We start from the raw sequence: 11,055 nt of genomic DNA on the forward strand, positions 1-11,055 counted from the left end.
CTTGGAATTTAAACTGAGAATAGTGAGATGCAATCTCTAGGCTGTCTCTAGTACCAATAATTTTTGGTTTTTAAACCTTTTAGTTCCTTATAAGAATTGCAATAAAACTTTTGGTTCTTATAATTATTGAGATATAACTTCTGATTTTGACAAGATTTCAGACAGAAATAATGAAAAAAATTACTCAAACTCCAGTAGATATGTCAACACTATCCCTCAAATATTAGTATCATTAATACATAGTACATTGATCAAAATAAGGAAATTATAACATTTGTAAAAAATAAAAACCTATATACCTTACTGATTTGTTACCAACTATTCTTCTAATGGTAGGTTGGGAGCGATAGCACAGGGGTAGGGAGTTTGCCTTGTGCACGGCCGGCCAGCAGAGCCAGGTTCAATTCCTCCACCCCTCTCGGAGAGCCCGGCAAGCTACCGAGAGTATCTCACCTGCACGGCAAAGCTTGGCATGCTACATGTGACATACTAGATATGCCAAACACAGTAACAAGTTTCACAATGGAGACGTTACTGGGCCCACTCAAGCAAATCGATGGACAATGGGAGGACAGTGCTACAGTGTTGCAGTGCGTTCTGCTAATGACTTTATACTAACCTAGGATCAAATTTGTGATTATACATTGTTTTGTCTGTATTACTTGTGTATTTGTTTTGGAATAGTTTCTAGGTCTTGTTCCATTTCATCACCTTGGTATTTTTGAAAGTGTATTCTGTAGGATAACATTCGTTTGTCCTTTCTGCTTTGCCACAGCGAACTTAGGTTTATGAAGTTCCCCCATCTCAGTGCTCTCATTCTCTGTTATTTGTAACTTTTTTCTTTGTGCTCTCTTAAACTTGTAAATATTGTTTTTCTCTCCTCCTTAAGTCCTTTGCATAGTTCATTCAGAGCAATGTCCTTTTTGTATGGACATAAGAGGACAGTCAATGCTATGCTTTTGTAACTTGGGAGTCAATTGACTAAATGATATTTTCCTTTGGACATTTGTTCTCTCAACCTAAGCTCTTACATCCTTGCACCCCAAAAGCAGGGTCCCAGTGAGGGACTGGATAGACCAGGGCAAATGGTGAGCCATGTGCTACCCTGACATCGAAATGGGCCAGGCCAAAGTGCCATAATGCTTAACTATAAGTTAAGAGCTTGGTCATGGACAAATGCTGTCATGATCCAAAAAGTAATAACTAGATTTGAACCTTGCTAGGGTTAGGAAAGATTAATCTGGCCTGAGCACTGTAGTCTGAGTCTGTGGCCAGATGTTCCCAGAAGAGCAGCCCTACAAGCCTCAAAGTATCTCTTACTGTGTCCATATAAAAATAAAAATAACTAATATTAAGAAGTAGAACTAAGATGTTAATTAAGATGTTAATTGAGTTATTGGACTGAAGAAAGAAGAAAAACACCTTAAGAGGTATTTTACCCATGAGCAAAGGAAGGGCTTTCTTATCTTGATTTTGCTACCTTAGTGGGTGTAGCCTTTGCTCAGAGTGTTGGAGTTGGAGAGAGAAGAGAGAGTTGGGGAGAGGAGAGAGAGGGCAGCGCAGCAAGATGGAGCACAGTGAGACCAGCAAGGGGGACAAAGGGAGAAGAATGTGGAAGAAAAATTCAGGAGTAGGCACCAGGAGAGAGAGAAACCAGGCTGTGAGAGGGAGTTTGGAGACATGAGTGGGAGAGACAGCAGGAGACAGGAATGAGGAGCAGTGTGAGACTAGAATGGGGGTCTCAGAGAGACTGGAACAGGCGCATGGGGAGAATAGAATAAACGGCATCATATCAACCAACCGTCTTGGTCCTCATTTCCTCCTCCATCTGCCTGATGGCACCAGCTGCCCTGGATGAGGGGGCGGCCTGAGACCACCCTCAACCCTGGCAGTGAGGGGAAAGCCACTGGGGCTCCCCTGGACACCTGGAGATTACACAGCATTCAGTTGTTTTGTATGTTTCTAATTTTGCATGTCTCTCCATGACTCAATTGTGTGGTAAGAATGTTGCAGATTTAATAGCATGTGTTCTGTGAGGTACAACATGTGAATTTGGTTCTTCAATTTGGTCACTTGCTTCAGGTGGCAGATGGCAAGTGTCCATTGTTTTAATGTATTGTTTTTACATTAACCAATACTTATTGACCATTAATTATTGATTATTAATTAAATATTAATTATTAATGTATTATTTATACATAACCAATAATTATTGGTTATTTTGGGAGTGATGCCTTGAGACTATGGTGATATCTTTATCATATAATCACTAATTTTTAATTTATTATTTGTAATTACTTCAAATCAAGCATCAGATTTATTGGCTGTCTTTATTATACAAGAAGGTCAAAGAGCCTATTAAAGGACATTGGAACCTTATTTTTGTTCTCGTTGTACTGAAAGACCAGTGTCATAAGCACAGGTTGAAGACAGCATAACAAACTGCTGGTGATTCTAAGTTTTGTGATGATTCATTCCATAGTTTTGGGGAACTCACATTTGCTTTTCCTTTCATACTTGCTCCCAGTTTTGCAAATACCTTATAGATGGTGGTTCCCATCTGTGCATGTTGACAACAGTTTCTGTGCTCTGGAGGGCAGAGATCTCTTTCACATCACCCTTTCCTCCAGCAATCATAGTTCCTCCATGATCCCTTCTGCCAGGATGTGCCTTCAAACCAGCAAGGAAAACCAGAGGCTTGGCCTTAGGATGACAATTATGCTTCTTTCTAAATTCTGCAGCATTGTCTTTGGCATTAGTACCAGTCAGTATGCTGTCTTCTGTGGCTGGATCATTCAGAAAGATTTCAAGGCAGTCTGTTACATCAAAAGGATCCCCTCTGATTCATCCACACAAAGTCTGCTCTAACCCAACTTGTATGGTCTGGTGAGCCACTTAGTAAATCAGGCTGCCAGATCGGGACACAATACCAATTATTCTTTTCTTACGAATATGATCAGGCTCAATCCCAATTTTTCATTCTGCTGGCTAAAAGAAGGTAAATCACAGTTTCAGAATAGTGCAAAAAAAATGTAATTCAGAGATGATACATGGACTGAACAAAGACTTGACTGATAGAAGTCTAATTGCCATGTGTGAGAGTTTCTACCAGGCTTATGTTTCTGTTTTACATCCATTGATGACTCCAAGGCAGTTTGGCCTTATCAGCCTGGTCTTTCCCTGGAGGCACAGTTTGTACTTGACCTGTACTAAGTCTTGCTGCAGGATACCTTCATTAATGCACACTGCCAAGGGCACTTCTACCTCAACAATTTCATTGATGGTGGCTGCAGCAAAGGAAGAGGGATGTAAATGGCAGATGCAGCGGTCCTGTCCGTTCTTTGAACTCCTTCATAGAATTGATGATTGGGTAAGGCTGGATGTATCTCCTTCTTTGCAGGGGCTGGTTCCTCCACGTAGCTGGGTTCCATAGTTCAATGCTTGCTGGCTATAGAAGGTGCTCTACTTGCCAGTGAAACCATGGCAAATAATCCTTGTAGTTTTGTCAACATACAGATATTTTTGGGAAGTTGCATAGGAATAAAAGGTAAAGGCCCTCCCGTTGATCGTTGATTTGCTCGAGCGGGCCCAGTAACGTCTCTATTGGAGACTTTGTTGTTACTGTGTCTGGCATATCGAATACTCTCGGTAGCTTGCCGGGCTCTCCGAGAGGGGCGGAGGAATCGAACTTAGGAGTAATGCCAAATTCCATTCAGTTGCTGAGGAAGGACTGGGATAGGAGGCAGGTGACCATGAAGCCACTGATGCTGGAGAGCAGGGTTAGAATGACAGTAGCAGAGCCTGTGGTCATTCATGACTCACTTTTATTGACTAAGGTAAATAACAATCTTTATTTTCACAGTTTTTGTGTTAAATAAGTCTTCAACTCTAGGTGGAATTTTTATTCCTACCTTGCGTACTTATTTATTGATTATAGATGGACTTAAAGTCTTTCATATAAGTTTAGCCCTGTGGAGTCATATTCTAGCAATTTATATACTTGTAATGATTTAAAATGTCGTTCAATTAGTTCAACTTTGATTTTTCAGATATCCTTTATGCTTCGTGACTTAAAACAATGCTTTTAAGGCAACAGTTATTTTATTTAATTCATCATTTTTCTGTTAATTTTAAATTGTTTTAAACCTAGGGGGTATGGTGCTGCCAGCAGGTCAATTTGTACCTGTGAGACAAGTGCATCAGCAGCCTGATGGCATTGTCAGGCTTTCAGATACCCCCAAATTGCTGTTGTGCCTTTGGCCAGACCCCAAAAACTTGGGGCAAAGTTTACCAAGAAAGTAAACGGCCAAAAGTTAGGTATGTGGGAGACACACCCACAAATCACCTCTGGCTCAGCTATATAATTGGAGGCATGGCCTCTCTGGTTCCTGATCGAACTGCTTAACAGCCATGATCCCAGAGATTCAGAAACGAATCTCAGAACCCAAAGGCTTTTGGCAGAAATGCATCCTGTTCCTGCAGTAGGTTACTGGGGCTGGGCCACTCCAGGTGGGAATAGGTTTCATGCCTTGGCCTGTTCCCCCTTGGTGGCCCAGTGACCACCATCCTCCAGAGGTCACTGGACAGTCAGGTTTGGGCCTGCAGTAACGAGACACGTGGGACCTCACCAGATGGGGGTGGAACCAGCCCTTTCCTCCCCATCCCAGCGAGACCCCAAGTCGCTGCTTACAAACGGCCTCTCCTGATCAAGCTAATTAATGGCCATGATCCCAGAGACTCAGAAAAAAATCTCGAAACCCAGCGGCTTTTGTCAGAAATGCATCTGGAACGCATACAAGGTGGCTGCCATCTCAGAGCTTCTTGGAAAGCAGGTGTGAGCTGGCAGTGACAGGGCAACTGCACTCTCATGGAATGGGGACGGTACCGGTTCATCCTTCACGCCCTACTGTGGTCACGAGTTGCCCCCCATGAGTGGCTCTCTGGCATGGCTATGGATCCAGAGGCAAAAAGACTTAATCCAGAGCCCAGCAGCTTGCGGCAGAAAAGTGAATGGACCATTTGTTAAACTACGGCGACATGCCTCTCTGGGAGGGAAGAGGCATTTCTCCCTTCCACCTTTTTCCCCTGGCAGCAAGGTGGCTGCAGCTTCAGAGCTTATTGGAAAGCCAAGGTATGAGCCAGAGGTGACGGGGCAACTGCAGTCTTATGTGAAGTCTCACGGTACCGGCTCATCCTTCACACCCAAGCGAGGTCACGAGTTGCCCCCCACAAGCCGCTTTCTGGCATGGCTGTGGCTCCAGAGGCAAAAGGACTTAATTCAGAGCCTGACACTTGCAGCAGAAAAGTGAATGAACCATTTGTTAATCTACGGCGCCATGCCTCCCCAGGAGGGAAAGGGTGTTTCTCCCTTCTGCCTTTCTCCCCTCACCCCCAACCCCCGGCAGCAAGGTGGTCGCTGACTCAGAACTTATTGAAAATCCAGGTATGAGCCAGAGGTGACGGGACAACTGCAGTCTCATGGGAAGGGGGACAGTACCGGCTCATCCTTCACACCCTAATGAGGTTATGAGTTGTACCCCACTAGCGGTTCTCCTGCACAGCCATAACACCAGATGCATAGAAACCAATCTCGTAATTATCTGGCTCTTTGTAAAAATCCAAAATCAAGAGGCCACTATTGCGGCTATGCAACATTATGTGATTCTCATAACCAGCCTTAGAAAACAGTATTTCACAATGCCTTTTCGGCAATTCTGATTGTTTGGGGGGGAATTCTAAACAATAATGGTACATCTTTTGTCGAAATAATGAATGCAATCAATGTAGAGAATAGTTAAGTGGAAATCATCTGCCTCACGGGCATTGGGAGGGATGGGGGGGTATATTGGGGTTCTTGGTGGTGAAAAATGAGTACTGGCGAAGGGAGAGGTGTGTGATCACTGTGCGACTGAGACTTAAACCTGAAAGCTTAGTAACTTTTCCCACAGTGATTTAATAAATGAATATAAGAAGAAAAAATAATAAATAAAATTATGAAATAAAAAGTAAGATGGAGTTCATGCCCAATTTAATCAGCTAATCAGTGTTGAATAAGTAGCAGTACTCCTACATAAAATATTAAAATAATAAATTAATTGTTTACATATCTAATAGCATTTTCTATATATTTTTGTTTACTTTATCCATTATTTTACGTTCTCCCTTCCGAAATCTGACAGTAAAGAAGCAAACAGCACCTGGCCCAGACGAGGTCAAACCTGAACACCTGAAAAACCTGCCGTCAGTACTCATCAATATACTGGCTCGGCTCTTCACACGTTACCTGTCTAAATGCAAAGTTCCATCCCAATGCTGGTAGTACAGTACCAGCAGGACTGTACTACTGTACAAGAAGAGAGAAATCCATGACATTGGCAACTATAGCCAAATCTGCCTGTTGTCTGTCCTCTACAAGCTATGCCTTCGAGTCATTCTTAATAGGATTGGCAGAACACTAGATGGAGGACAACCAACTGAGCAAGTCAGTTTCTGAAAAGGATTCAGCACAATCGACCATATCCACAGGATAACGAAGCTCATTGAGGTTTCTTGGGAGTTAAAGATGATGCTCTGTCTAACATTCATTGATTTAAAGAAGGTCTTTGATTCTGTTGAGACTGAAGCTGTCATCAAGGCGTAGCCAAACAGGGCATTCAAACTCAATACATCAGAATCCTCTGTGAGCTGTATTGCGGATTCACTACCAGAATCTCACCATTCTACAGGGAGGTGATCATTGACGTCAAGAGAGGGGTTCGGCAGGGTGGTACCATTTCACCGAAATTCTTCAGTGCCACCCTCGCGAATGTCATGAGACAACTGGAATGGGAAGGAATGGGAGTGAAGATAGAAGGTCGGCAACCACACAATCTCTTCTTTTCTGATGACATCGTTCTTTTAACACCAAACATCAGCCAAGCAGCACAAATGCTGGCCAACTTCGACCGTGAGTGTGGAAAGGTTGGACTACAGCTGAATCTCACGAAGACAATTTTTATGAGAAATGGTCTTGTTCCTGATGTTCCATTCACTCTCAATGGAACAAACATCTCTGAATGCAACAGATATGTGTACCTAGGTCAAGAAGTCAACATGACAAATGACCTGGCACCTGAGTTGCTCAGGAGGAAGAGAGAGGCTTGGAATGCCTTCAAGAGCGTCGAAAAAATAGCTAAGAGGATGAAGAACCTCTGGTTTCGGGCACATCTCTTTGATTCCACTGTTCTTCCTGCATTAACATATGCTTCAGAGACCTGGGTCCTACGAAAACAGCATGAGAACGCTATTTGGATCTCCCAAAGAGGAATAGAAAGAGTTATGCTGGAGTATCAAGCTTCACTCAAATGAGAGAAAGAATCTGGAGTTCTGACCTCCGTCGATGGTCAAGAATCAGGGACGCTGTCTAGTTTGCTAGGGCTGGACACTTAATGAGATGTGGGGACAACCACTGGACTAGAGCCATTACCGACTGGATTCCAAGAGACGTCAAAAGATTGCGTGGCAACACACCTATGAGATGGTCAGACTTCTTCATCAAAACCCTGAATGATCTGTTTGAGGCTGTTTGTGTTTCTAAAACAAACAGATGCCATTGGGCTACACTAGCACATGACAGGGATGAATGGAGATGTCACTGGAGCCCGCTCGAGCAAATTGATGAGGAACGGGATATCAAGTGATTAAATGATTAATTTTATATTTATTTTTGACTTTGTATCATCTCTCTAATTTTGTCTGATTTTACATCATACTTTTATTAGCTACATTTAATTTTGCCTGTTTGTTTTTAGGCCAAGCCTCACAACGCTCAGAGGTTACTCCTGGCTTTGCACTCGGGGGGCCATATGGGGTACTTAGGATCGAACCACAGTTGACCTTATGCAAGGGAAATGCCCTACCTACTATATAATCACTTAGGCCCATAATTTTAATGATAATCAGGTACCCATTTTATTAGTGATATAATTTATATTTTTCAGATTAATTTCTTATATATTTTTCTATTTAAAATTCGCCTCTTATTTACTCAACTGAAAATCTATTATTATCACAGGAGTCATATTAAGTTAGGGAAATTGACATTTCTGTAAAATTTGTGCAAGAACATTGTTATTAACATATTTAAGTCTTCCGTAGATTTAAAATATATTTTAATATTCTAAGAGTATACTTTCATAAGCTTATTCAAAAGCATTTTGCCAGTTTTTTTATTATTTAAAATAGAATAGTTTGCTATTAGTTATTCCAATTTTTATTGTTTTCAAAATGATTAATTTCTATATATGAATTTTATATTTAAAAATTTTCATGTAACTGCTTTCTTTTATCAAATCTCAGATTTTCAAAATAAACATTTATATCAGTGGCATACAGTAAAAATTATGATTGCCTTTCTATTTATCATACATCTAATTTCTTTTATTTTTCTGTCTATAATTGCTGGCATGGTAGGGCATTTACCTTGCACACAGTTGGCCCAGCCAAGCTGGTTTCGATTGCCTGCATGGCAAAGCCGTGCTACCGAGAGTATCTTGCCTGCATGGCAAACTACCCGTGACGTATTCAATATGCCAAACACAGTGACAATAAGTCTCACTGTGGAGACATTACTGGGCCCACTTGAGCAAATCGATAAACAACGGGAGGACTGTGACCATGAATTGCTGACATTATAAACATGATACCACAATAATGACAGTAATGACTATCTTTATATAATAATTCTAATGAGAATGCTTCTGTTATTTTCCTGGATAATAAAGAAAACATGACTGGTTTCTATAGCTATGATTCATCACGTTTAAAGAACATGCATGTATCTTTATTTTATCAAGCTTTTGTTATTGTTGGAAGTGATAATTATGAGTAAAGTGTCCAACCTGGCAGTGCTCTGGGCTTATTTCTGGCTTTGGATTCAGAAATCGCTCTTGGCAGTGCTTAGGGTACCACATGGATTGTTAGGGATCAAACTGGGTCAGTTGCATGCAAGGCAATGCCCCTACTCTCTGTACTATAGTTTGGGCCCCTACTTTTAAGGATAATCGGGTACCTATGTTGTTACTCAGATAATTTATACTTTTTAGATAGCCTTCTATCAATTTTTTTCTTTTTCGGTCACACCCAGGGATGCCCAGGGGTTGCTCCTGGCTCTGCACTCAGAAATTACTCCTGGTGTTGCTTGGGGGACCATATGGGATTCTGGGGATTGAACCCGAGTCTGCCACGTGCAAGGCAAATGCCCACTGTACTGTCGCTCCAGCCCCTTCTTATCTATTTTTCTATCTAAAATTTGTCTTATATTTATTCACTTAGAATCGATTAGTATCACAGAAGTCAAATTAAGTTAGGAGATTTGACATTTGTGTAAAATTTGTGTAAGAACAGTGTTATTAATATATTTAAGTCTTCCAAAAATTTAAAATATATTCTTCATGTTCTAAGAGTATACTTTCATAAGCTTATTCAAAAACATTTTACCAGTATTTAAAATTATTTTAAATAGGATGCTTTACTATTATTTATTCCTATTTTTGTTTTTTTTGAAATGATTAATTTCTACATGTGGATTTTATATCAAAATTTTCATTTAACAGCTTTTTTCTATCAAATCTCAGATTTTCAAAATAAACATTCATATAGTGAAAATTATGATTATCTTATTTATCATACATCTAATTTCTTTTTTTCTTTTTGTCCATAATGCTAGGTTGGAGTGATAGCACAGCGGTAGGGCATTTGCCTTGCATGGGTTCGATTCGTCTGCCCCTATCGGAGAGCCTGGCAAGCTACCAAGAGTATCTCACCTGCAGGGCAAAGCCTGGCAAGCTACCCGTGAGGTGTTCAATATGCAAACACAGTAACAAGTCTCACAATGGAGACATTACTGGGCCTGCAATCAATGAACAATGGGAAGACAGTGCTACAGTGCTACAGTCTATAATACCAGGCATTATAAACATGATATTATAATAATGATAATAGTGACTGTCCTTGTCTAATAATTCTAATGGGAATGTTTTGGATATTTCCCTGGTTAATAAAGAAAACATGACTTGTTGATATAGTTACAAATCGTCATGCTTAAAGAATATCTGTGTATCTTAATTTTGTTAAGCTTTTGTTGTTGTTGTTGTAAGTTGTAAAATAGGATTAAGATCAAAGATGGTGCTGGATACTTTTTCCTAGCTCTGTGTTCACAGATTACTACTGATGGTGCTCAGGCTACCACATGAGGAGCAGGGGATGAAATATGCCTTCTCCAAGTGTAATAAACAACATTAGTTTTTAAGGTCTAATGGGTGACTGATTTGTTCTTAATAAATATTTAATCATTTTTATAGATAAGTATAACAAAGTTTTATTTGGTAATTTTAGAAATTATTTGTTATATTTTGTTATTTTAAGTGTAGATTCACGAAAAAAATTACTTTCTTTCCTTATCTTAAATTTCTTTCTTTCCTTATCTGAAACCTTTATCCTCTTAAATAAAAAATATACAACTTAGGCAACAAGGTTATAATAATGTTAATACTTATGGTATTGTTGTACAAAGTTACTGCATACACACTATCAAAGAACCTCCATCACAGTCCCTGTGTCACTTATACCCTGAATTTTTTTTTTTTTGCATAACCCCCACACACATGGGTTGAATCTAAATTTTGTAATCCTGAACTTATGCTACTAAATATTTTAAGAAACTTTGGAAATTTCTGATGTTTACAAGTTTTGATGGAATTTCTCTAAGAAAATATGGACTGTTGCTTTTGGATATAATAGTAATATTTTCACAACCCTCACTATTCATTCCTAACATATGTGCTCTCTGGACAGTTTATGTAGGAGTCAAACTAATGCAGTGAAAAGTCATAGAAAATTATCGTTTATTTTTGCTCATGGTGTTCAATTGTTTTCTTAGAGTTGCATAACATAGACTATTGTGAAAGTTTTAATTTCCTGAAAATCTGATGAAAAACCACTCAACATTTATAATTTTAGTGTTTGTGTTTTATACTTTTGCATTATCTAACCTACTTGTTTACTTAAATAACACAG

General features: G+C 39.9%; 1 pseudogene; it reads right to left on the reverse strand.

Moving 5' to 3' along the window:
• Positions 1-2,410: 2,410 nt before the first annotated feature.
• On the reverse strand, positions 2,411-4,893 carry LOC130029765 (succinate--CoA ligase [ADP/GDP-forming] subunit alpha, mitochondrial-like; annotated as a pseudogene).
• Positions 4,894-11,055: the final 6,162 nt, after the last annotated feature.

This window comes from Sorex fumeus, unplaced genomic scaffold (assembly GCF_029834395.1).
Source record: "Sorex fumeus unplaced genomic scaffold, SorFum_2.1 ptg000043l, whole genome shotgun sequence".
Classification (NCBI taxonomy): Eukaryota; Metazoa; Chordata; class Mammalia; order Eulipotyphla; family Soricidae; genus Sorex; species Sorex fumeus.